Source organism: Lagenorhynchus albirostris, chromosome 6, assembly GCF_949774975.1.
Source record: "Lagenorhynchus albirostris chromosome 6, mLagAlb1.1, whole genome shotgun sequence".
NCBI classification, from domain to species: Eukaryota; Metazoa; Chordata; class Mammalia; order Artiodactyla; family Delphinidae; genus Lagenorhynchus; species Lagenorhynchus albirostris.
In genome coordinates this window covers 103,977,353-104,002,778 of record NC_083100.1, presented here as the reverse complement: position 1 = coordinate 104,002,778, position 25,426 = coordinate 103,977,353, and the positions used below count along the sequence as shown (strand labels likewise).

Sequence of the window (25,426 nt, the reverse complement as noted above, 5' to 3'; positions counted from 1 at the left end):
AATCACCTGTGTCCCACAGAAGCTCTGTTCAGAGCCTAGCGGGCACGGTGATGGGGAATCCTCTCTACACTGGGAGGAGACCAAGATCTCATGAATGTCACAGAAACTTAGAAGAGCCTTTGTTTATGGACAGCGTCTGGCAGTCAAGATTAATGACTTGACGAAAAAATCAAAAATGCTATTTTGGTGCCAAAAAACCCGAACAACTTTTTCTTTCTCTTGGAGTTCTTGCCGTAACAATTTTAATACTCCAGCTTTATCACCCATGGCTCTGGGCACCCCTAACCCTACAGGGCATTATAGCTACCTCTGGCTGCCCGCAAGACAGTTCTTGCAAGGAAATGCAAAATGAAAAGTACGGTGCCCTGAAAACGTATTCCATAAATAGTAGCTGTGGTTGTGGTGATGACTGTCCCCCATCCAAATCGCTCATTCACTTCTTGGTGGCAGGTACCAGCTTGGGTTACCCTGATAGTATCCTGGGCCTTTGGCAAGCCGCCAGCGGGAGGCGGTGCCCTGCTGAGGTCTCCACCGTGTCTCCGCGGCCCCTTCCAGCCTGCTGTTCCTCATTCTCTGGTGTCACCTGGCCACAGGGACCGCCTGTGGGCAGTGGATGAGCACATGGGAGCTGCTGACCCGCCCACACTTAACAGAGCTCTTCGTTTATTTAGGTGTTGACTGGCCATCTCTCCAGCTAGAACGTAATCTCCCGAGAACTAGGACTGTCACTGCTGTATCCCCAGCAGCTCAAACAGTGCCTAGCACATCATGTGCACTCAATAAATATTTGTTGAATGTTGAGTGACTTTTGACTCTCTCCCTGGTCCTCCCCAGGCACCTGTCTCACGTGTGCCTATGCTTCCACTTCCTGGGGCCAGGCCAACCCACAGGGGCTCACTCCTGTGCCCACGTTTTGATCACGAGGTTTTCGCAGGGAGGGAAATTCTCAGGTCATCGTCACTGGCTACTCGTTACAGGACTTCATAGTGAGAGGTGTGCCTTGCCAGTGTAGAGGTGAGGCCTCCAACGAGGGGGGGCATAGTCCCTGGCTCACCCAGAGCGTCTCAGCAGATGGCCTGTCTCTGGGGATGAGGGCTCTGCTCAGACTTTGGTAGCAGGAAGATGTCTGGAATCGTCCAGAATATGGAATACTGTCTCAGGCTGCTGGTGGGCGGCCTCAGGAGGAGGCCTTGGGTGTCCAGTAGGGAGTAGGGAACTACCTAGAAATGGTGGAGGGGGGTTGGGAATGCGTGGGGAGGCAGATGACTGACACTTCCTATTCTGAATATACCCCCACCATGGACATAGAACATAGACCATCAGTGCTGGGGGCTCATCCAAGGCCAAGTAGGTTGGAAGTTCTCCCAGTTCTGTAACTGGCCACACTCTGCTGACCTTCAGGCTGGGTGTTCTCCCATCAGTACCTACAATGACCTCCTAGAAAAAAACTAGTGTGGGCTGTGGGCGACTTGCTGTCTGTCTCACATGTATTCTATTCCCCTTCCTCCATTGACCGCTGTTGGGCCAATGTGACATGACCGTCACACCCTACTGGGGACCGTAGTACAGCATCTGGCCCAGGTAGACACACAGTGGATGCTCATGGAGTGAAGGAGTGAGTGAGAAAAAGTGAAGGGAGGGACAAAGGAAGGAGAATTATAGGGATGATGTCAGTGCTACTTCAGAAGTCCCTAAATTTTTATAATAGCAGAATATTAAAAAGAACCCAAATGTCCAACTGTAGGGGCCTGGTTCGTGCACTGCATAAAGAGAGACAATGGATCAGTTAAAAAAATGCAGAAGCTCTCTGTGAGCTGATAAGACATTTCTAAGATACTATATGTAAAAAGCCAAGTCACTCTGGTGTGTGTGTGTGTGTGATAGACTACTTTTGTGAAAAGGAGAGAAAAATAAGACCATCTATTTACATGTGTCATATAAGCAAAAGAAACTCCGAAAGAATACATGAGACCTTAATAAAAATAGTTACCTTTTTGGGTATGGGAAGGCTGATGTGGGGAGGAGAGGAGATCGGAAAGGAAATTTTTCATTATATATATATATATATATGTTTTTTATGCCTTTTATAATTTTTGTACCTGGAAAATGTATTACTCTTTCCACAGAATGTCTTTAAGTCCCAGAAGCCAGGGAGCATCGTGGATGAATTTCCTTTATCTAGTGCCCAGCGTAGCATGTGACTAGAGCACTCCCTCAATCACCACAAAATTGATTTCGTAATAGAATCTTATCCTTCTCATTCTAGTCCAATTTATCTCATCTGAATTGTTGCCCTCCGGTTATAAGAGAGGAAAGAGAAAATAGCTTGGCTTGAAATAAATGCTTAGATATTGATATATCTTTTTACTTCGTAGTTGGCGTGAATTATGTTATTGCTGTCCAAATCTGTGGGCAGTTTTTACCTCAACAAACATTTGGTTTTACAAGTAAATGTTTTTAACTATCAAAAAAATTAGTAAGATTCAGATATGGATGGATACCACTGGCCACGATTTCTGCAAAGATGGCCAGTCAGAAACCAGCCTCAGGTTCAACGCCTTTTCGGTCTCTCTCTCCTTTATATCACTATCTTCCTTTGAACAAGTATCTGTTCAACATCTTTTATGGGTAAAACTGTAGATAACGAAAGTCAGCGACCTATGTGGGTGTGTGGAAAGCATTGATATGTCTATAGGAGGTTGTTTTTATTCTGTGTTTGGGGAGGAATAGTAAATTATTGCACTGTAAACGTATTGGCATAATAAGTGGCTTAAACTCTTAACTTTAATACCAATTGGTAATTTCCTGAGTCATTATAATCAGGCTTTAACATATGAACTCTGTAAAGACTTGATCAATGTCTTCACTGAGAAAAAATGTTACGACCTAGCACATTTCCATCTATTATAATGTTCTTGGTCAATAAACATCATTTTTATTGTAATTATGGAGAGCTGGTCTCCCCTCTCGTGCAGACCGTCGTGAAAACAGAAGCGTGAGATCGTGCAGGATCAAGGTGCTATCCATAAGAGCACATTCAGCTGGATTTATGTCCCTCTCCAATTAGGGGACAATCAAGTTCAAATTAATTTAGCTCACAGCTACTAATGAGCAACAGCAAAATAGCTCACTGTAAAAATTGTTACTGAATTTTATTTCCTTCCACTTGATGGACCTTGGTGTCCTGGGAGAAAATGCCAGCTTGAGATCTGGGGTGAGGGACCTTGAGGTTGTGTCACCTGCTCTGTTCCTGGGTTTCATGACAGCTCCGTCCCCTGGTGGACCAACATCTAATGAGTTGTTAGAGGTCCACAGAGATGGGCTTCTTCGGTCAACTCATCCTTGATGGCTGCCTTTTTTTTTTTTTTGCGGTACGCGGGCCTCTCACTGTTGTGGCCTCTCCCGTTGCGGAGCACAGGCTCCGGACGCGCAGGCTCAGCGGCCATGGCTCACGGGCCCAGCCGCTCCGCGGCATATGGGATCCTCCCGGACCGGGGCACGAACCCGTGTCCCCTGCATCGGCAGGCGGACTCCCAACCACTGCGCCACCAGGGAAGCCCGATGGCTGCCTTTTGAGTGAGTTCTGTGCTCTAGGCCACCGTCTGGTATAATTCCAGCCACATCTGTAACTTAAAATTTTCCAGGAACCACATTTTAAAAAGTTAAAACAGGTGAAATTAATTTTGATATATTTTATTTGACTCTGCAAAATATTATTTCAGTGTGTAAAAAATGATAAAATATTAATGAGCTAGTTCACATTCTTTTGTTGCACGAAATCTTCAGTAACAGATGTATATTTCACATGTACAGCATTTCTCAATTCAGTCTAGCCTCAGTTCAAATGAGCAGGAACCATGTGGGGCTGGAAGCTGGCATGTTGGACAGGGCAGGTCTGGGCTGAATTCCTTCTACTGTAACAAGGTTTTACTTCCCTCTTTAGGGTTTGCAGGTTGGGGGTAGGTGGGCATCGGCTTTGGGGGCTTAGTGGCAGTAAAGAACATGCAAAACCTACAAGCATGAAAAGGTACTACATTTTCACTTTTCCTATTAGTCTAGCATGCCATTGGCATACTTACAGTCGCTGTGAATTGCCTTACTGATCGTACCACCATCCACCTTCCACACTAATAAAGGCAGAATAGATCCTCATAAATATCCCGTTCCCTCATTATCAGAGCTTGGCTTCACCAATTATGGCCTCATCAAAAAGTTTTTTTTTTCATATTATTATTATTTGTTGCCATGAAAAAAATACACGTTTTTTGGAAGCCTGACTTCAGTGCGATTGCTTTGATATCAGATAGGGCATGAAGCATATTGTCAGATGTCTAGTTGGGGAGTAAGGAGCCACTGAGTATTTTATCTCACTGGCCATGTTCCTGAAGAAAGCACAGACTGGAATCTAGGAGAGTATTTTAATTGTTTAATATTATACAAGTTTAATAGGAATTCCGAGGCGTAAGGCAAAGGCATCGTTTGTCACTGAACTTGATGACTGCAAACTGGGAGTTGTGTGGTGTGTGCCTGGGGCTCTGGTGTTTCCATCACGAGGAGACCCTCAGCATCTAATGAAATGGGGTGTGAGGAAGAGAAGGGGAGGGGGAAGAAGGGCCACTGCCACGGCCGCTCCCATGGATGTTTATAGCCATGAATCAGGCTGCCCGCCAGCGCAGAAGGCATCAACCGCGTACAATCTCATCACTGCTGTTTCCACCCTGTCCTCTCAGACTGGATAGGTAGCTTCCAGAGTCCCGACTGGTCTCCCTGTGTCCAGCCACGTCTTCTCCTCAAATCATCCACCACACAGACTTCAGGGAGATGTGTCTAAAATGCAAGTGGGAGCCCATCACTCACTGCTAAAAGTACTTGTGGGGCTGCCTCCCATTGCCCTTGGGTGAGAGACTACGTATTCCTTGGCAGTGGTATACAGGCCATTGTATGATCCGGCCCCAGCTAACTGCCCTTCCTCTCTCTTTCCCTCCCTGCTTGCCTCCTTCTCACTTTTAGTTTATGCCCCTGCGTCTCTGCGGCTCCCATGTCCCTCCTCAGGCTTCTTCACCAAGAATTTTAGTCTACCTCCTTTATAGGACTCTGCTTAGGCTACACCTCCTCCAGGAAGCTTTCCAAACTTCCCTCACCCCACTCCAGGCAGGTGAAATGCCTGTGCTCTTTACTACTTTATACCCTCAGCAAGTTGTACCCACCTCAGTCATGATGCCTGTTTGGCCACCATCTTCCATCCAAACAAGACCTTGCCACACTCGTTTTCTTTTCCCCCCCTTGTTTTTTAAAAAATATTTATTTATTTAATTTTGAAGTAGAGTTGATTTATAATGTTGTGTTAGTTAAAGGTGTGCAGAAAAGAGATTCAATTATGCATATACACATATCTATTCTTTTTCAGATTCTTTCCCCATATAGATTATTACAGAATATTGAGTAGAGTTCCCTGTGCTATACAGGAGGTCCTTGTTGTTTATCTACTTTATATATAGTAGTGTGTATGTTAATCCCAAACTCCTAATTTATCCCTCCTTCCCTTTCCCCGTTGGTAACCATAAGGTTGTTTTCTTGTCTGTGGGTCTGTTTCTGTTTTGTATATAAGTTTATTTGTATATTTTTTAGATTCCATATATGTGTGATTTCACATGATATTTGTCTTTCTCTGACTTACTTCACTTAGTATGATAATCTCCAGGTCCATCCATGTTGCTGCAAATGGCATTATTTCATTCTTTTTTCTGGCTGTGTAATATTCCATTGTATGTGTGTACCACATCATCTTTATGCATTCACCGGTCAATAGACACTTAGGTTGCTTCCACATCTTGGCTATTGTATATAGTGTTGCTATGAACATTGGGGTGCATGTGTCTTTTCAAATTAGAATCTTGTCTTTTCCAGCAGTGTCATCTCGCTCGTTTTTGAATCCCATGTGTACGCTTAGTGCCTGATGTACAGCGGGTGCTCAGTGGGGGTCTGCTGATGGACTGGACCTGTCCTGTGAGGCAGGCAGAGTTTTCTGGACCTTTTCTCTCTACTGGCAGATGAGGCATGATGTCAGCTCTGGGGGAGGGTCAGCTGGGCCCCCTCAAGAGGGGACAGGTGATGGGGCTGAGTCATCTGCCCAACGCCTGCCGGACACAGATAGCACATGGCAGTGAAAGTGGATTGCTTTGGTTCAGCGTGATGATGTCTGGGGACCCCACCAAGAATGTACATTTAGGAACGGAGTGGAGGGGTTGGGGATGGAGGTGAGGCCTGAGGGCGCAGGAGTTTAATCTCCATCTTGATGGCGGTGGGATCCAATGAAGCGTTTTTAGCAGGGCGTGGATGGTCAGGTGTCCTGGACCCAGGCTCTTAGAGCTCACGTTCATGGCGTGTGCGTATCTCTGCCAGTCTCTGATCGGGGGAGCTGCAGAGGATGGGGCCAGAGATAGGGACTTGTGTCAGCTAAGAATATTAACAGCTTGTTCCTGCTGTTAATAAAGAAGGAACAAGTGGATATTAGGTGGCCACTGGCCTTAGCACTCTGACTTTCCAGCGTCTTTCTGTGAGGTGCATCGTATCTTCCTCATAGCATTTAAATCCCTCTGGAGTTACCTTCTTATTTATTTATTTACTCGTTTGTTGGCTGTGTCCACCGCTAGAACGTACACCGTGTGAGGAAAGGGGCCCCATCACACCACAGATGTGGTCTCACGCACCTCCAGGCATCCAGATCCAATATAAAAACCCTGAGCTCAATTTCCCAGGCGGATGTTTGGAAGCATCTCCCAAAGGGTCAAGGCCTTTCCGACATTTTGTACACAATTGATTTCACCAAGCTGGTTGCCTCATCACCATCTCTGGGCCCTTTATCTTTTTTGGCTCTTACTGAATAAATTAGCCACTGTGACACTGGATACTGATTAGCAATTCGTACAGCAGTTATTTTAAAAATTGGCAGAATTCCATTGGTTTGTTCCTTAATTCGTAATTCACATTTTTAACGTACTGTGTCTTCATTCATATGATGGGGTTTCCTCTTTCGTATGTGCCTCTAATGGATCAAAAGGTTCTTCCCTCCCTCCAATAGTTATGAACATTGAAGAGTTACTGAAATTGTTCAGTCATTTAAAAATTTGAGCTGAGAGTATTTATGGCCTTTCCTGGCCTTCCCTTTGTGCCAAGTTAGTAGTTGCTGGTGTAAATGTGGCTGAAAATATGGAGTGCGATTCTGATATTTCCAGAACCTTCTCTTGGCCTAGCACGTGGTGGGATTTAGAGTCCCTGTCCCATCGGAGGCCATCATTAGCCTTCCGGTCAGCCCCGCACTGTGATGTAAATGGTCAACACACATGTCCCCACCTCTCACTGTGCCCTTCTTTCCGGCTCCCATGTTAGCCTGGGCTTCTGCAAACATAGTCCTTCCTCTGTAACTTTGCAACTCTGCCCTCTCCATCTCTGTCTCCCCAGAGCCCTCTGAGAGGGTGGTGGGCATCCAGGAATGATTCGGAACAACTGAGTTGTAATAAACACAACATCCAAATGTATTCTGTATGACAGTCATTGTTCTTAGTTGCTTTAACTATACTAACACATTGACTCTTTACAGTTACCCCCTGAGGCAGGTACTGTTACCCCGATTTAATGGATGAGGGACGAAGCCAGAGAGAGACATTGGGTAGCCTGCCTAAGGTCACACCACCAGTACTGTGAGAGCAAGAGCCACTGGGTGGCCCCAGGCAGGTGACACCAGAGCCCGCCTGCCAACACCCTGCACTGCACTGCCTTCTGGTGTGGGTGGAAGCCACCGCTTACTTATATGGCATTAGGGACAGGAAGCAGAGCTTTCCTTTGTCTGATTCAGGGACTTCCACGTTGGGACACCAACCCATTCCCCCTTGATCCCAGCAACCATCTAAGAGTAGAAATAAATGCAAATAGCAAGAAGTTGAATTGACACGGACCTTCCTTAATGCCCGAGGACTACCTGGTAGATGCCAAGTCAGAATGCTGGGGAGAAAAGCTTCCCCGCGCTCCCTCTGGTCCTGTGTCTGTGGCTTCCGGCAGCGCTGGGGAAAGGAGATCCAGCCTCCGTAAGGGACAGGGCCCTCTGAAGCACTTGTGATAGGGCGAGTGGGTAGAGGATTGGCCTCAAGGGCACACATGGCGCTGCCACCACGTACCCATGAGACAGGTCATTCTGAGCCATCCTTACTCTGTAATATGCAGGTGCCCCTTAGGTGCCCGGAGACAGCCTGGCAGAGCGTTGTTGCCAGGAGCTTCAAAAGAGAAGGGACTGAAATTAGGTCTTCCCCTATTTATTTTGCCAAGTAAGGAGATTTTAAAAGGGACAAAGTGAAAGAAAAAGACCATCTCTTGCCACCATCGTTCGGTAACAGTATTTTAACTCTCTAAAATATAAGTGGACTTATAGAGCTAAGGAAAGGAAAAGTCCATTCAGTTGAGTTCAGAAGGTTCACCTTAAGAAAAACTCACATTTTGTTCAGTTCAGCTTGGACCTGTGACGTTCTGTCAGCCATCACTGAGGGCCAGCTTTTGGGAACAAGTAATGTAGGAAAAACAGAGCAGAAAAAAAAGAGCAGCCCTTGGGCTTCCCTGGTGGCGCAGTGGTTGAGAGTCCGCCTGCCGATGCAGGGGACGCGGGTTCGTGACCCGGTCTGGGAAGATCCCACGTGCCGCGGAGCGGCTGGGCCCGTGAGCCATGGCCGCGGAGCCTGCGCGTCCGGAGCCTGTGCTCCGCAACGGGAGAGGCCATGACAGTGAGAGGCCCGCGTACCGCAAAAAAAAATAAATAAATAAAAGAGCAGCCCAGTCCTACTCTTGCTGCCCATTACGTGTGTAACCTTAGGTAATTTCTTTAGCACCTTTAATCTTTACTTTTCTCCTCTATGAATTGTGGGCTGCTTGCCATGGGCGTTGTGAAGCTTACATGAGGCATGTTGAGTGCCTGTGACCTGAGGGAGGAGTTCAGACCATGCTTAGAGGTTTTAGAGCTGTGATTCTCAAACAGTGATTCTGACAGGCCGCACCAGCATCACCTGGGAACTTCCGAGAAATGTAGGTGGTTGCCCCTTGCACACCCCCCACTCCGTCTGCTGCATCAGAAACTGTGGAGGTGAAGCCCATTAACCTGGATCTTAAACCGCCCTCCAGGTGATGTGTTTTAAAATTAATTTTTATTGGATTATAGTTGCTTCACTATGTTGTGTTAGTTTCTACAGTACAGCAAAGTGAATCAGCTATACGTATACATACATCCCCTCTGTTTTGGATTTCCTTGCCATTCAGGTCACCACAGAGCACTGAGTAGAGTTCCCTGTGCTACACAGTAGATTCTCTTTAGTTACCTTTTTTTTTTTTTTTGTGGTACGCAGGCCTCTCACTGTGTGGCCTCTCCCGTTGAGGAGCACAGGCTCCGGATGCGCAGGCTCAGTGGCCATGGCTCACGGGCCCAGCCGCTCCATGGCATGTGGGATCTTCCCGGACCGGGGCACGAACCCGTGTCCTCTGCATCGGCAGGTGGACTCTCAACCACTGCGCCACCAGGGAAGCCCTAGTTACCTATTTTATACATAGTATCAATAGCATATATGTGTCGATCCCAATCTCCCAATTCATCCCACCCCCCTTTTCCCCTTGGTATCTATTCGTTTGTTCTTTATGTCTGTGTCTCCTCCAGGCGCTTCTGATGGCCTGCTCAACCTTGAGCACTACCTCCGTAGAGAACACTGCCATGTTTGTAAGGGTAGCTGGGCTCTGGCCAGAACACCTGTGAAGAAGGGTGCCGAGAGCGGCTTAGGTTTCCCTGGTAACTGTCCAGCTCAGGCTGCTCTTATCCTTATCAATCCATCCCTCCTGGAATGAGGCTTTCCATGATGTGTTAATCATGGGTCACCCACCTGCCTGTCCCTGTTAGATTCTCATGGGTAGGCTCAGGACACTGGTGCCCACCTTCTAGCCCAGCAGTGGGGCATTGCTCTGCAGAGGGAGGGCCCCTCCCCGCATCTTGCTGCCTCTGACTTCCATCTGCCAGAAGCTGGGCGAGCTCCATCCTGCACTTCGTTGTTGGCTAGCTCCTCTCGGTGGGTGTGTCTCTCATTTCCTCTGTTGGATGAAGCTTGTAGGTAGATGCTGTGGCCGGTCTCCCTGTCTGCACACTCCCTCTCCTCCAGTCTGGTGCTGCAGGACGCTGCTGTCAGAATCTTTGTCCCAAGGTACAGCTTTGACTGGGTCATGCTCCCAATCAAAATGGTCCCTTCACAAGGTACCCACATAATAAATCCCAAGTCTTTAGTCTGGAACACAAGAGCCTCCAAAATCTAGTGCCACTGATTGGATTTCTTTTAAAATAAAATTTAAAGCTATAGAAAGCACAGAAAATAGTGTCGTGTGTACTCACAAGTGACACGCGTTAATATATCACATTTTTAAATCTTTTCTTTTTTTTAATGACGAAATCATTTACAGATAAAGTCTCCTTTCCCTTCATTCCTTCAGACCACCTTTAGGGCATTTGCTTCTGCAAGTCACCTTCATGCAACCTACACTTGAGCCGAACTGGACCCCTGGGAATTCACAGGAGAAGCTCGTGCTCCCCTGCCTCAGCTGGAGCTAACTTCTAAATCCCTGTGTTTAGAGCACAGGATTAATTCAGAGCACAGGGATGAAGGCTCAGCTTGGCCATCAACTAAATGTGGCGTCTTTGACAGACTCAGTGTTCTTATCTGTAAAATGGGGATTCAGTGTAAAGTGTTCATTCATTGTCTGACGGGCAGCCAGATGGGGAGGGCTGATGGCAGGTTTATGGGGGTGGGGGTGTGCTCCCCAGGAACCGCTGAGATAAACACTCCAAGAAAGCAGACATCTAACATCTCACAGCATCTGGCTTGGAAAAGACCTCTTCAATGATATCTTGACACGTGGCCTTGGTAGAAAACCTGAGCAAATATGAACCAAACGGGTCCATGATTCCAGACCCCAAAAGTTCTGCAAACTTGAAATTTACCATCACTTATTTGGCAGTAAAACCTGGACTAACCTGATACGAGGCTATTTATGGCATTTATCAAACTGCAAAAATTCATGCCTTTTGCTGTAGAAATGTGTGCGTGTGTGTGTGTGATTCCAGGATTCTTTCCTGGAATCTGCAGGGGATGTTTCGTAGTGCACAGTAGAGGTACTGTATCGCTTTTCTGAAATCTGGGCAATTCTGAATTCCTAACCACATTTGGCCCCCAGGGTTTTAGCCAAGATTTGTGGACCAGTACAGACCCCAGCGGGAGGGATCCTGCCCCTGTCCACCCTGCCCCCAGCAAGTTCCTAGTCCTATAGGCTCCCAGGAAAATGGTTTTCCTCCACGTGAGAATCTTTGAAGTGCACACAGGGTCCAGCCCCACCTGCAGCTGAAGCCCAGAGTCATCCTTTACTCATTGCAGAAATGTATTTTTTTTGGTCTTAGAAACACAGCATAGACTCAAAAGAAAGGGGGCTCACGCTGTCTGCAAGATGCTCTGGGCCTTATCGGAGGGCTGTACCAGCCTCCAGGGTCAGTACCCCAGGCTGCTCCCCCGACTCAATACCCACACACTCTGGGTTTTCGCCCCTGCCTCCCCATATTGTGGTGTGTAGGGAGAATGTCCCATTTTCTCTGAGTCCTACTAGGTCCTGAAGTCCTGAACTAATGGTGCTCAGGTACGAATGGGTGCTATAGGCTCTGGGTGGTCTCTCTCTAGATGCCATTTACACTTTAGCCAGGGTGCTTTGTGCTTCCACCCAGAGGGTTGACTAATAGTGGGTTTTCAAATAACGTGCTATTTGGGGACCGAGGAGTTGTTCTGATTACTTAGTGCTGTTTAATAAGCTTGCCCCAAACCCAAGTAGTAGCTTAAGGCAGCCGTTTTATTTTGCTCACAATTTTGTGGGTCAGGAATCTGGGGGGTGCTCGACTAGGGGGTTCCTCGCTGATCCACGTGAACTTAGCTGGACTGGCTGGAACGTCTACTTGCATTTTATTCTGTCCATCAAAGTGGTCACTGGAGCTGCTCAGATTCACGGGGGGAGGAAAAGAGACCCCCTTCTTATGGGTTGTGGCGGGAGCGTGTGGGATGGGAGACACTGGACCTACTTTTGGAAAACTGTAGTCGACACAGGCTTCCAGGCAGATCAGGTGCCTAAGTGGAGGAATCTGTAATTCCAGTCCAAAGAGTTACGATGGAGGAAACTTGGGGTGCAGAAAAGCCCAAAGAAGATTCTCTCTCTTTACATATATTTGGGCAGAGAAAAAGGAAGTGTTGTTAGGAAGACCAAGAAATTCCACATCCCTACGCCTCACCTACATCCTCTCCACACCCATCCCTCGCACTTCCGGTACCACCATCCCCCACCCTTCTTCCTTGCACCCCCATTCTCAAGGTGGTGAAAATTCCTTTAACGTGCAGAAATCTTTCACTTCCACTGTAAAATAAGAAAGTTAGAATTTAGTATTAAGGCCTGCTCAAGCTGATAGCAAGGGCTGCCAGAGAGTTTGTTGTGAGAACAGGAAGGCAGCATGAGCCCCAAGGCCCTGGAGAATTAAGAAAGGGGAGGAGGGGGGTCAGGACGGAGAAGACCCGCCATCCCCATCTCACAGGGGCAGGGAGGGGTCCCTCTGCCCGATTCCTACCGCTTCCTCAGCTTCTCCTCCTTCCCGCACGGTCCCCAGCCGACTCCTGCGAAGACCCCCGTCTGCCATGTGGGGAGAAACCCCCCAAGGAGCGTTTTGATTTCAGCGTGTTGTGTTCAAACAGCCCTGGTCTGGCCGCCTGGGCTGCCCATCCCTGCAGGTGCGCTATTGAAGGCAGTCTCGCGGCCACCGCTATGAAGCTGTGACACGCCCGCTGAGAGCTGCCAGTTTCCTGGTTGACCGGGGAGTAGGGTCCCACGTCCTTTCACTCCGGAGTGTGGTGTGAAACTGAAATTGAGTTGAGGCTGGATTCTTTCCTCCAGGTGAGCTGCCTTTGAAAAGAAGAGAATCCCTATAAAACCAGGGGCTCACTTTAACTGGCAGCGCTCCCACGCGGGTAAGCCAGCGCTCAGGGTGCCCTGTGATTACCTGCTTGGTGGCATCTCTGGGGTGACCATCCTGCCCTGGCTGCCCTGCCTCTCAGCCTCTCCTGGACACCCCTTTCCCTCTGTGAACTGGGGTCAACTCAGGAAACCTGGGCTGCTTCTTTAAGGAACCTGAGCCAGACTTGGGAGAATAGACCTTTTGGAAAATTTAAATCATATCCCATATGTATAGGGCAGAAAAAACACATTTCGGATATTCCATGGTTTTCTCTTATCCACACCACTGTCTCCTTCATCAGTGACAGCATTCGACGTCACTGAAAAGCTAAGGAAAAGGATGCAGTTGAGCCAGTTGTGTGGACTGAAAACCCAGTGGGAGGGGAGAGAGCAGGTGTGTGGGTAACCCCTGAAGATGACTGGGCAGGGGTGGGCAGGGTGATTTGGGGTGGGGTGTGGGCAGAGGGCTTGAACTTGTAATCTCGTTGATCGCACAGCCATCTGTGAAGGAGGCACAGCGATTGGACAGGGTTTTTGGTTTTGTTTTTGTTTGTTTTCCTGTACTCTGGGCTTTGGTGTCTTCATCGGCAAAGCAGAGGCAATAGGAATATCTTCCTTATGGGGCAGATTGGGAGTTCCAGTGTGACGATACGTGCAAAGCGCCAGAGAGAACAGTGCCTGGAACAAAGGAAATCATAAATGTTCACTGTGGCTGCTACTATCACTATTTGATAGAAGAAAAGACAGCACAGCAAAATGAATGAGAGGGAATGTGGTAGAAAAGAAAATCTACAGGGCCAGATGCACACAGGCCATCTTGGGTCCTAATCCCACATCCACCAGTTGGCTATCATGTGACCTTGGCAAATTCTTTAACCTTTCTGAGCCTCAGTTTCCCCACCCCCACCCGGTAAAACAAGAAGACGGCAGATTCAGATCAGCAGGTCTGGGATAAGGCCTGGGATCTTGCATTTCTAATAAGGTTCCAGGGGATGCAGGTGAGACTGGTCCAGGACTACACTCTGCATGACAAGGGACAGTGATGCTCTGTGATGACTGTAGGTACCAGTACGGAGGGTTCACACAGGGGAGAGGGAATGATCCGTCTTCCTGGTCAGCGTCTTGAGGATTACGGGAAGCTCTCCCAAGAGGTTTCCCAATCATCGAGGCTTCCGAGGATGAATAGACCGTCAGCGTCCGTAATGGGCTCAAGAACGGTTGTCAGACTTTTTACATTTTTCCCCCATCAGCGTTAACAAGTCATAGCCACGAGTCAGTTTTGGTTGGAAGTAGGTGCGTGGAGAAAGATGGAAGATGTGGGCAGCCAGTCCTCGAACTTGAGTGAACAAACGAATCTCCCAGAGGGCTTGTGAAATGTAGATTGCTGGGCCCCAACCCAGAGTTTCTAAATCATTAGGCCTGGACTGGGGCCCAGGAGTTCGCATCTGTGACAAGTTCCCAGTGGATTTCGAGAACCACTGCTTTATGGCAAGAGGCCTCCCACCCCAGGGCACACACAGGCCAAGGGTCATAACTGGGCATAGGGGGTGGGGCAGAGAAGCCCAGAGGGACAAACACAATGGGAGGGGCTGCTGGAAGGGGTTTTGTTAAGACTGGGCCTGAGGCTTGAGGCTTGGCCAGCACAGTTGACGCGGACAAGACGCTGAGAACTGACCACTGTGTTCGCTGAGAGCGGCAGATAGCTTATCAACCCTTGGATTCCTTCCACCCAGTACGATGAAGATGTAGTCATCCCAACTGAAATTACTTTTCTTCCTTCCCTCCACTCTTTCCAAAGCATGACGCTTTCCAGGAGCCTGGCTATAAAAATGAAGACCCAGACCAGCCCCAGTAGGCCTCAGTGGACATTAGCATGTTGATCTGTTGGCCGCTCAGGGGGCTCTGGAGCTCGGGCAGAACCTCCATCTTTAGAGGTATTTGAGATGGGTTGGTTTCCAGGGATGCAGCAGCCTCTGCACTAAGAGGGAGGCATCATATATAAATATCAAACGAAGGGAGGGAGGGAGGGGCTGGCTGACATTTTGGCTGACCCTGGATCCTCTGAGAAGAAAAACCACTAGGGCTTGAATTAATTTTAATTCAATGGAATATTTTCATAAACCGGTCCTTGGAGCAGCAAGACGGTGTGTTTCAGATTTTCCACTGCCTCCGGTGAGCCACACTGATGGAGGGTCATTGGGGGTCACAGTAGGAGGAATCCCACTAATTGCACCATAAGGGACATTTGCCCATTAGCTCAGATGGATTGTCTCCTAACAGAGTCCTTCCGGAGAGTGCTCTTGCAGGTGAGGGATGGGAGGAAGGGAATTGAAAAGTAATTGAAATTTGCAAATGGCATTTCCTTGGGCCCTGGACAAAATGAGCTCCATATGGGCAGCAGGGGGCAGCAATGCACAAACAGTGTTTCTGGTGTGTGTACCAGGAGCTGGGTGCTGTCTCTGAAAATAGCTCAGCAGTGAGGATGGCCGAGGCTGTTTATAGATAATTTCCAGAGTTGGCAAAGCTGGGCCTGTCACGCCCACCCTTTCCCCCACAAGCAAACCTTTGTTTTTCTCAGTATGCTGAGAAGTCAATAAATGTTTAGGTCTGCTGGGTTTTAATGCTGCAACTTTTCTTTTCATCTTTTGGCTGCTCTGTGTAATTTAGAATTTCTGCAGCCTGACTGAAAATTATCAGTAAACTAGGATTTATTAATATCATAGTTCAGTTAACAGACATTTAAAAATGTCTATTTCACCTCTTCTCTGGGTTGGAATTTTCTTAGAACTATAATCGCGGTGACACCCGTACACCAAGTTGGGGAACTTGCCCGTCGCTATTTGTTTTAAAGTTGAGGAAATGAGACTGACAAAATGCAAGAAAACAAATCTCAAGGAACAGTCAGTTTTTCCCAATTTAGGGATAGTAGTTTGTCTGTTCCTAAAACTAGGACTCAGCCTGTATTATATTTTCTCAGCAGTGGGTCAGGTTTGCTTGTAAATGGCTTTAATTGTAGATGGCTTTGCCTGTTTTGCTGGGCTGGAAAATTCTGCAGCCCAGCATACTTCTCCTTTGGGAAGCTTCTCACATCTTGCACAGTATTTCTCTCCACCACCCTCTGCTGTTACCGCACCCCCCCCCCCCCCCCCCGCCCAAGGTTAATTTAATCCTGTTGTTCTTAAATGAAACCCTAAATCATCCTCCTTCCCTTCCCTGTCTTTCTTCTCTCTGTTTAAACCCTTCCAGGATGTAATAGTCTGGAAAATATTTCAATCATCATGCCTTCTTTTCGGGCGGCCAATTCTCTTGGGCGTGTTCTCTGTGGCTTGTACTGAAGTGCAGTTTTTCACAGTGTCGTTTTTAGTTTAAATAGCATGCGGTGCACAATGGCTAAAGGTCTTCTAGAACATTCCACCTGGGGTCTTGCCATTAAATAATATTCTGATGGAACACGTACCTAGCTTTCCATAGGAAGAAATGCTATTGGATCCCAGCCCTAATTGGCTATAAATTTAGCTAAAGGTCCATCTGCCTTGGGAGTTAGACCATCTTCTCTGAGCTCAGAAGAGTGCCCTGGATTAGATGTTTAATGGATAGACTTAGCGAATAAATATGTGCTTGTAAGTGTGTTGTTTAGAAAATAGTCAAGTGAAAGGCATTTAATTCTGCTAAGCCAGCAAATGTAAGTTTTCTGTCTTCTTACACTGTCTTGCTACGTGTCAGCTCCTCAATTTAGCAGCTGTGTGACCTTGCATATATTACTCAACCTTGCTGAGTCTCAGTTTCCTCGATTGCAAAATAGAGAGCGTGAGGACCAAATAGAGGTATGCAGTGTTTAGCAGAGCATAGAGTCAGTCCCCACGGCATAGCAGCGACTTCTGGATTTTGTTGTTATTGTCGTTGCTACTACTGCTATCATTATGCAGCCTAATTCCCATGCCTACGTGTCTTTCAAAGTCCCCACCTGCCTATACCTTGTCATTTCTCAACACACATTACTCAGGGAAGCTTTCTCTGATCCCCCAGACTAGGGTGCTCTGTCTTGGCTATTGTCAGTAGTGCTGCTGTGAACATAGGGGTGCAAGTATCTTTTTGAATTAGAGTTTTGTTTGGATATATGTCTAGGAGTGGGATTGCTGGATCATATGGAAACTGTATTTTAGTTTTTTGAGGAACCTCCATGCTGTTTTCTATAGTGGCTGCGCCAGCTTATATTCCCACCAAAAGTGCAAGAGGGTTCCCTTTTCTCCACACCCTCTCCAGCATTTGTTATTTGTAGACTTTTTTTTTTTTTTTTTGGCGGTACGCGGGCCTCTCACTGTTGTGGCCTCTCCCGTTGCGGAGCACAGGCTCCGGATGCGCAGGCTCAGTGGCCATGGCTCACGGGCCCAGCCACTCCGCGGCATGCGGGATCTTCCCGGACCAGGGCACGAACCCGCGTCCCCTGCATTGGCAGGCGGACTCCCAACCACTGCGCCACCAGGGAAGCCTGTAGACTTTTTAATGATGCCCATTCTGACCGGTGTGAGGTGTTACCTCATTGTAGTTTTGACTTGCATTTCTCTAATAATTAGCGATGTTGAGCATCTTTTCATGTGCCTATCGGTCCTCTGTATGTCTTCTTCGGAGAAATGTCTGTTTAGGTCTTCTGCCCAGTTTTTGATTCAGTTGTTTTTTTGTTGTTGTTGAGTTGTATGAGCTGTTTGTATATTTTGGAAATTAAGCCCTTGTCGGTCGTATCATTTGCAAATATTTTCTCCCAGTCTGTAGGTTGTCTTTTGGTTTTGTTTATGGTTTCCTTTGCTGTACAAAAGCTTGTTCGGTTTGATTAGGTCCCATTTGTTTATTTTTGCTTTTATTTCTATTGCCTTGGGAGACTGACGTAAGAAAACATCGGTACAAGTTTTGTCAGAGAATGTTTTACCTGTTTTCTCTTCTAGGATTTTTATGGTATCATGCCTTACATTTAAGTCTTTAAGCCATTTTGAGTATTTTTGTGTATGGTGTGAGGGTGTGTTCTAACTTCATTGATTTACATGCAGCTGCCCAACTTTCCCAACACCATTTGCTGGAGAGACTGTCTTTTTTCCATTGTATATTCTTGCTTCCTTTGTTGAAGGTTAATTGACTGTAAGTGTGTGTAGGTTTATTTCTGGGCTCTCTATTCTGTTCCATTGATCCGTATGTCTGTTTTTGTGCCATTACCATGCTGTTTTGTTTTTTTTAAGTATTTATTTTTAACATCTTTATTGGAGTATAATTGCTTTACAATGGTGTGTTAGTTTCCACTTTACAACAAAGTGAATCAGCTATACATATACATATATCCCCCTATCCGCTTCCTCTTGCCATCTCCCTCCCACCCTCCCTATCCTACCCCTCTAGGTGGTCACAAAGCACTGAGATGATCTCCGCCTACCATGCAGTTTTGATTACTGTAGCTTTGTAGTATCAGACAGTGAGATCTTTGATTCAGGACAAGGTCTTCATCTTTGGTGCCCAGAGCATGTCACATCTGGAACCTGTACAGGGTAGTCATTCAGTGGAGGTTTGCTCTGTTCATTAAGACTGTGTGTCTACCAGGCTTTGCCCTCCCATGCATAGAAGGAGGTTTCCTTAAGAGTCCCATTGTCTATGTTACTATTTAACATAACTGAAAAGCAACAAGACCAAATCCTCACCTGGAGGTTTCATCATCTCACTCTAACTGTGGACAGTTTCCTCAATTAAGAGCTTCACAGTGACTTTCTAAGGTACTGGCCCTGAGGATCTCATTAACAGATGGTCCAGAACATGACTTCTTTTTAGCTAATTCACATTGATGTCAAGAGATCAGGTTGTGTCTTTTTGTGATGCTCACAAACAACCTGTTTAACGGTCCATTTTACATTTTTCAGGAGGACTTAGGTCAAGATGAACTGCCTAAGTTTCTGGAAATCAGCCCTCCCCTATTTCTGGAACTAGGGTATTTGCTCAACTCCTGTCTCCTGGCTTCTCCAAGAGCCCGGGGGAGCTACTAAGAGAGTCTCTGAAGTTTTTCTGGAACATTCCTCCACATCCCAAATGTAATTTTGCTGATCCGACACCCTATCTCATTGCCATAGATTGATGGTTTCCTACTATCTCCTGGCTTGATGAGGACTTCAGTTTCTTCTGGGACACTAGCTTTACACTGTCCAATTTGCAGGCTCATTGCTAGGAGAGATAAAAGCCCAGTTGGAATTTTAACACTCTGTTTTGTGTTACCTATTAATTTTGTGACGCTTCGTCCAATCAGTGAGTCTCTCCCTTTGTTCTGTTTGCTCCAGATATCATTTAAAAACCTTCTTCTGGGGCTTCCCTGGTGGCGCAGTGGTTGAGAGTCCACCTGCCGATGCAGGGGACACGGGTTCGTGCCCTGGTCCGGGAAGATCCCACATGCCGCGGAGCGGCTGGGCCCATGAGCCATGGCCGCTGAGCCTGCGCGTCTGGAGCCTGTGCTCCGCAACGGGAGAGGCCACAACAGTGAGAGGCCCGAGTACAGCCAAAAAAAAAAACAAACAAACCTTCTTCTGTTGTCTTCTTTATCACTCATAAACCTCTGTGAATTGGGGGTCTTTCTCTGGATGCGACAATTCCTACACGACCTGCACATATTTTAAAAATTCGTCCTGACTTGCGTGTCTCTCTTTCCATCCTTTGTCCTTGCCTTTTAACCTCCTGAGCTGAACAGGGAGGCCCCTGCAGAGCATTGCTGCTTCCTTTAGAGGTTGCCCCTCTCCCGCCTTTTCTTCCTTCCTGACTCGGAGTTGGTCGTGTGATCAGAATTACATTTTATAAGCAGGAAATTCTAATTACTGCACAGTGGCAGCTGGAACAACTTATCCATACCATCCTTCTGGTCCTCCAGAAGCAGCTGCTAAGAGGGTGATGACTGTGTAAGCAAGCATGGTATCAATTTGCTCTCTAGGTGGGCTTGTGTAGGGAACAGAACAAGTGAGGTTGATCGTGTTTCCCTGGAAGGGGAAATAGAGAAGGTGGCGTTCCAGAAGCAGAGAGGCGGAGGAGGGAGGCTGCAGCAGGTACGCACCAGGCTCGTGCTCTGAGCATCAGCCCCTCCCCATGCACATTGATGGCAGGTGGTGTCCCCACTGGGCTTCCCTGCCAGCCTATGTGAGGGCTGCTTGCAGATGCCGGCAGTGGCATCACTGCCCCCAGCGAGTGGAGTCAGGGAGGTCATTCAGGCCTCCATTACTAGAGTCTCACCCATGCCTGTTGCCCAGTGGGGCTGTCAGAAGCATGTGGATTTGAATTCTATTGCTGCAGTGATGCCCTGGGGTCTCCAAACTTCACTCAGAAGTGAAATGCCTCCTTCTTTCCCTCTTATTTTTCCATTCTTGATTCTGTATGTTCTATTTTCAGCTCCCATAGGGCCAGATGCTTCTCTGGGCTTAGTTTATACCTAAGATGATGGTTGCCCAGAGTGTGCAAACCTGCCTGGTCCCAAGACCCATGGCTGCCAATCTAAGAACGCTCTTCCTGTTTCCCATTTCAGACTTTTCGTCTCTACCTTTGTTCCTAACACTGTCTTCCAAATCAAGATCTCTAGTTTCAGTGGAGAGGTGTTTCTTCATTCCTGTATCAGGGTCCACATCCACGGATGCATATTTTTGTATCGTTTCTTCTTCATTGAACCTAAAATATGTAAGGAGGCAAGGTGAAAAGAAATATCAAGAAAACGATAGAAAATCCCCATTTTTCAATCCCTGGTGAAGTAATTGGTTCAGGCAATGATCATCAGTGGACGAAACCATGAGTCAGAGGTTGATGAGGATGTTTACATGGGAGGGGTCAGGCTGTCACATCCCGAACTCACTCATTAATGATAGAGCCACTGAGAGAGGAAATACCAGTCATCGTGGACCCCTAAAATACAAACCACTCAATACCACCTAAGGAATTTTTTTTTTTTTCCAGCAAAGACCTCAGCTTTTCATTCAACATGTTACCAGAGAGGTTTAGTCAAAAAAGACCAAAGCCCGCGTCATCATCCTACTCTTCAAATTCTTCTTTGTTTGCTTCTACTTTCTTCTCCTCAGCTGGGGCAGCAGTGGGAGAAGGGGCAGGACCTCCTGCTGGGGCAGCATCAGCTGCTGGGCAGGACCTCCTGCTGGGGCAGCTCCACCTGCCCCCATGTTGCAGAGGAGGCTTCCGATGTTGACATTGGCCAAAGCCTTTGCAAATAGCCTGGCCAGAAAGGTTCAACGTTTGCACCGGCTGCTTTAAGGAGGGCACTGATTTTATCCTCCGTGACCATCACCTCATCGTCGTGCAGGGTGAGGGCCGAGTAGATGCAGGCCAGCTCCGAGATGGAGGCGGGTGAGTGCTAAGCAGGGGCCGCTGGGCACGGTGCTAGTCGCTGGATGAAGCGAGGGCCTCACCCCACCACGGCCTTAGCTTCCTTGGAAGGACCGAGCCCCGTAGCCGCAGCTGGGGCAAGGGACAGGAATATTCTTGACAAAATAAAGTTGAACCTGAATTTAGTCAAGCTGCATTTACTAGAAATACAGGGAACAGAGGAACAAATAAGATGACACCACGAAGAGACAAGCTGACAAATTCAGAATGTAAGGCATTCTACACGTCACCGCAACAGTAAAGGCGTAAGACCTCAGAGACATAACCACCACATGTACTCGAATATAATGCGGGTCCTTGTCTGGAGGCTGATTTCAGCAAGCTGACTGTGAGCTGGCCAAGTGATGACATTGACTAGGAAGCAATGATTGCTAATTTTGTTAGACCTGTTAATTTTGAATCAGGGTGATGAGTATACGGGGGTTGTTATGCTGTCGCCTCTGTGTTTCCATATGTTTGAAAATGTTTATGGTAGAAAATATTTTTACAAGTTAAAAAATAAAGCAAGTTGGTCAGTATACTTCCTAAGGGGGTCGGCGGGGAGGGGGGGGATTGTCTAATATTAAATGACCCAAATGAGTTATCCTGCTTGATTTATATCCCAGTCTTTAATAAATTAGAATTCTGGTTTCTAAGTTTAAAAGGGAAGGCAGGTGGACATTGTTTGTATCAGTAGAGTGGTTGGAGTTTTACAGTGAACAGATATTTAACATGCCCTTGGTTTTATGATGGAATTAGAGGCCATACAGCTTCTTCCAGACAGACACCACGTGGTAGAAACAGAGCATCTGAAGACTGGAAGGGACCCAAACATCCATTTAGCTGCCTTCCCTCTGAGCTGGACCACTGCAAACCATCCAGGTTAGGGGTAGGGTTAGGGTCTTTCTTTCAAAGTCCTTCAGAGAGGGGGAGACATTACCTCCCCAGAATCTGACCATTAACCGCACTCACCATCAGGAAGTCTTCTCGAGAGTCCCGGTACTGAGAGAAACCCTCTCTGTCTTATCCTGTGAACACTGAAGAGGAGGGGGCCCCCGTCTGAGAGTGCATCACATCCCAGGAGGACTGGCATTCACCACCAGGCCCTCGGCTTCCCTTTCTCCTCTTTTCCTTATTTACCAGCCCTTAATCATTTGGAAGGTTTTTATCCGTGGTCCCCCGTTTTCCTTGTTCCTGCGGGAGAGACCCATGGCTCTAAAGGGCTACTAACTAGCGTCAAGGACAAGGTGAGAGTTCCCTGATGGGCTCCCACCAGCCCCACGCCTCCTGGCCACAGTCTCTGTCCTTGCCCTTCCTTGACTCCAAGCCTCTTCCCAGCCCTTCTGGAAAGTTCCACAATATTCCTCCATCACTCTGTTCATTTGCAAACTGCCAAGGCACTGTGAGGCCTGGGTTGTTTGGATCCCATATTTCCAGCTTCCACAGTGTTGTAAAACAATCCCCAAACAGATTTTATAAACACCAATCCTTTTGGCTGTAAGAAGATGCCTCTGGGCTCCTTCACCAAGCACCTGGTTCGAGAAGGTTCGAGGTGGGCCCCAGGTGGTGTGGCGTCAGATAGCCTGGTGGGAGCAGGGCCGCCTGTTTGGCTGGTGGCATCTACAGAATGCCAGCTTTCCCCACACAAGCCAAGACTGTTGAGGAAGTGAGAGCAGGTAGGAAAGTGGAGAGAACAGAGAGAAGAGGGGCAGGGGTGGGGAAGGGGTTAGAAAAATCAGCAGCCGTCCCTCTTTGAGCACACCCGCCAGCCTGTCCTATCCAAACTCACCACATGTGGGCTTCTGTGAGGGGGAGGGCTGCCCTGAATCTCCCCTCCCACACTGCGTTCAGTTAAGTAGCCCTCCTGAGGGCTTACGGTGCCATGCACATACTGCTACGCTGCCTTATAACCCTATACAGTGTTCACTGCACGTATCTGTAGACGCTTGACCGTAGGCTCCTGAGATCAGGAGGTACCCTTTTGCTCTCTGGTTCCCCAGCCCTCAAACTACACCTGTCCACAATGCCTGCAACTCTGCACTGGGGTTTTGCCAGGCCTTGTGCATGTGAATGGGTCTGTGTGAGTTGGTGAGGGAGATAAAAAGACATCAGGGTATCCTCCTGAAAGCCCATCAAATTATTCAGCCTGGTTGCCTCGTTCACAATTCACCACACAGCACAAAACAAGCTAAATCATGGAAAAATAACACTGTAGCTTGGACAATAATGAATATGCGAGCAGCATAACGGGGTGAAGTACTGAGAGAGCCATCTATTGTAGAGAGTTTAGTCTTACCTTAGTGAAAGATCAGGGGCAAAAGCACAAAAAGATCCTGCTAATTTTGAAAACAAGAAAATGGATAACTAGCTAACATGCAATGGGTGAAGATAGGGAAAAGTTCAATCAGTTCATCCATGGTCCAGCCATTTTGGAAGATGGCAGACCTCAGTCTTTGGATACTGACAAACAGCACTGTACCCCGGGAGGCACCTTCCTTCTGGAAGAAAAACATTTTGACTTTGTGTTGCATCTGTGGTTTGCATGGTATGAACTGCCTCTACCTTTGTTCCAAAGTGCTTTGAAAAGACTGGATGTATTTATGACAAATGCAGGTGTATTTGTCCTTTCAGACTGATGCAAGGCATTAGAAGGTCAGCTATTGCAGCTGGAAAGCAGCCAGCAAATGGGGAGGCCACAGAAGAAGTTTGTGACCTTTTTTTTTTTTTTGCAGTACGCGGGCCTCTCACTGCTGGGGCCCCTCCCGCTGCAGAGCACAGGCTCCGGTCGCGCAGGCTCAGTGGCCATGGCTCAATGGGCCTAGCCGCTCCGCGGCATGTGGGATCTTCCCAGACCGGGGCACGAACCCGTATCCCTTGCATCGGCAGGCGGACTCTCAACCACTGCGCCACCAGGGAAGCCCATGTGACTTTTTAAAGATAATTAATTTCAGTTCACAATTTACACAGGATATCAAATCTGAAGGGGACCCCAGGGTTACCCAGTTTAACTTCTTCATTGTATAGATGAAAAATGAGGAGAAGAGTAGTGACTTACTTAAGATAGCATTAGTAGTACTAAGAGCTTCAGTTGATGGTTTCTGATTAATGTAGTGGTCGTTCCATTATTATACCAAGCTGCATTTCCATCCAGAATATTTTTATAATGCTGATTAAGCTGGATTGTTTTGGTGAACTTTTCCAGCATTTATCCTAGATGTTATCAAGTGCAATTTTAGGAAGGTGGCTTTATGGAAGCATTCAATGACCTACTGTAGCAGTTCCTTCTATTTTATGTAGAGGAAGAGCACCGACTGCATGTCCTGTTATTATAAGTTTGGTGGTTGTAGTCTATTGCCATCAGTATTATTTAGGAATGCTTTTGGGTGCATGAAACAAAAAACCTAACCACGATTGCTTGAATGAATTTAGGTTCATTTTTTCTGACATAACACGAAGTCTGGATGTAGGAAGCTTTGGCTTTGATTCAGCAGCTCAGTGATATCAGGAATTACATATAGTAGTGTGTATATGTCAATCCCAGTCTCCCAACCCTGAGTTTTATACCTTTGGGATTTTATACAATGAACCTGTGTTGCCTCAAAATACTGTGTTACACAAGCTGACACCAAAGACCTTTCTGAAGCCAGTGAGAGTTCTTTGAAGGCCACATGCTTGGGCTCAGAGTCAGATAGTTCACGGCTCTGTCACTTACTAGTTAGGTGACCCCGCTTATCTGCTCCAAGCTGCAGTTTTCTCATTAGGAAGATGTGACGAGTCACGAGTTTGTGGTGAATGAATGAATGAGGGGATTTACAAAGACTTCTAGAAGCCAGAAAATGGTCTTGTCTGTTAGCCTCCTAGCATGCTGAAGGCAGTCACTGACATGCAGCCCTGGGTCCCGGGTTGTCTGTACTGACAACTGAATGACATCTTTTGTGCCCTGTATAACTGGTTCACAACAACCCCTTACCTCATCAACAGCAATTACTTTGTA

General features: G+C 47.3%; 1 protein-coding gene and 1 pseudogene across 1 annotated transcript in view; one reads left to right on the top strand and one right to left on the bottom strand.

The window, feature by feature from the left end:
• GPR39 (G protein-coupled receptor 39) overlaps nucleotides 1-25,426 on the top strand; it is a 233,271-nt gene that overhangs the window by 99,901 nt on the left and 107,944 nt on the right. The gene's annotated exons all lie outside the window — the stretch shown is intronic.
• LOC132521924 (large ribosomal subunit protein P1-like) overlaps nucleotides 21,058-25,426 on the bottom strand; it is a 97,238-nt pseudogene continuing 92,869 nt past the window's right edge.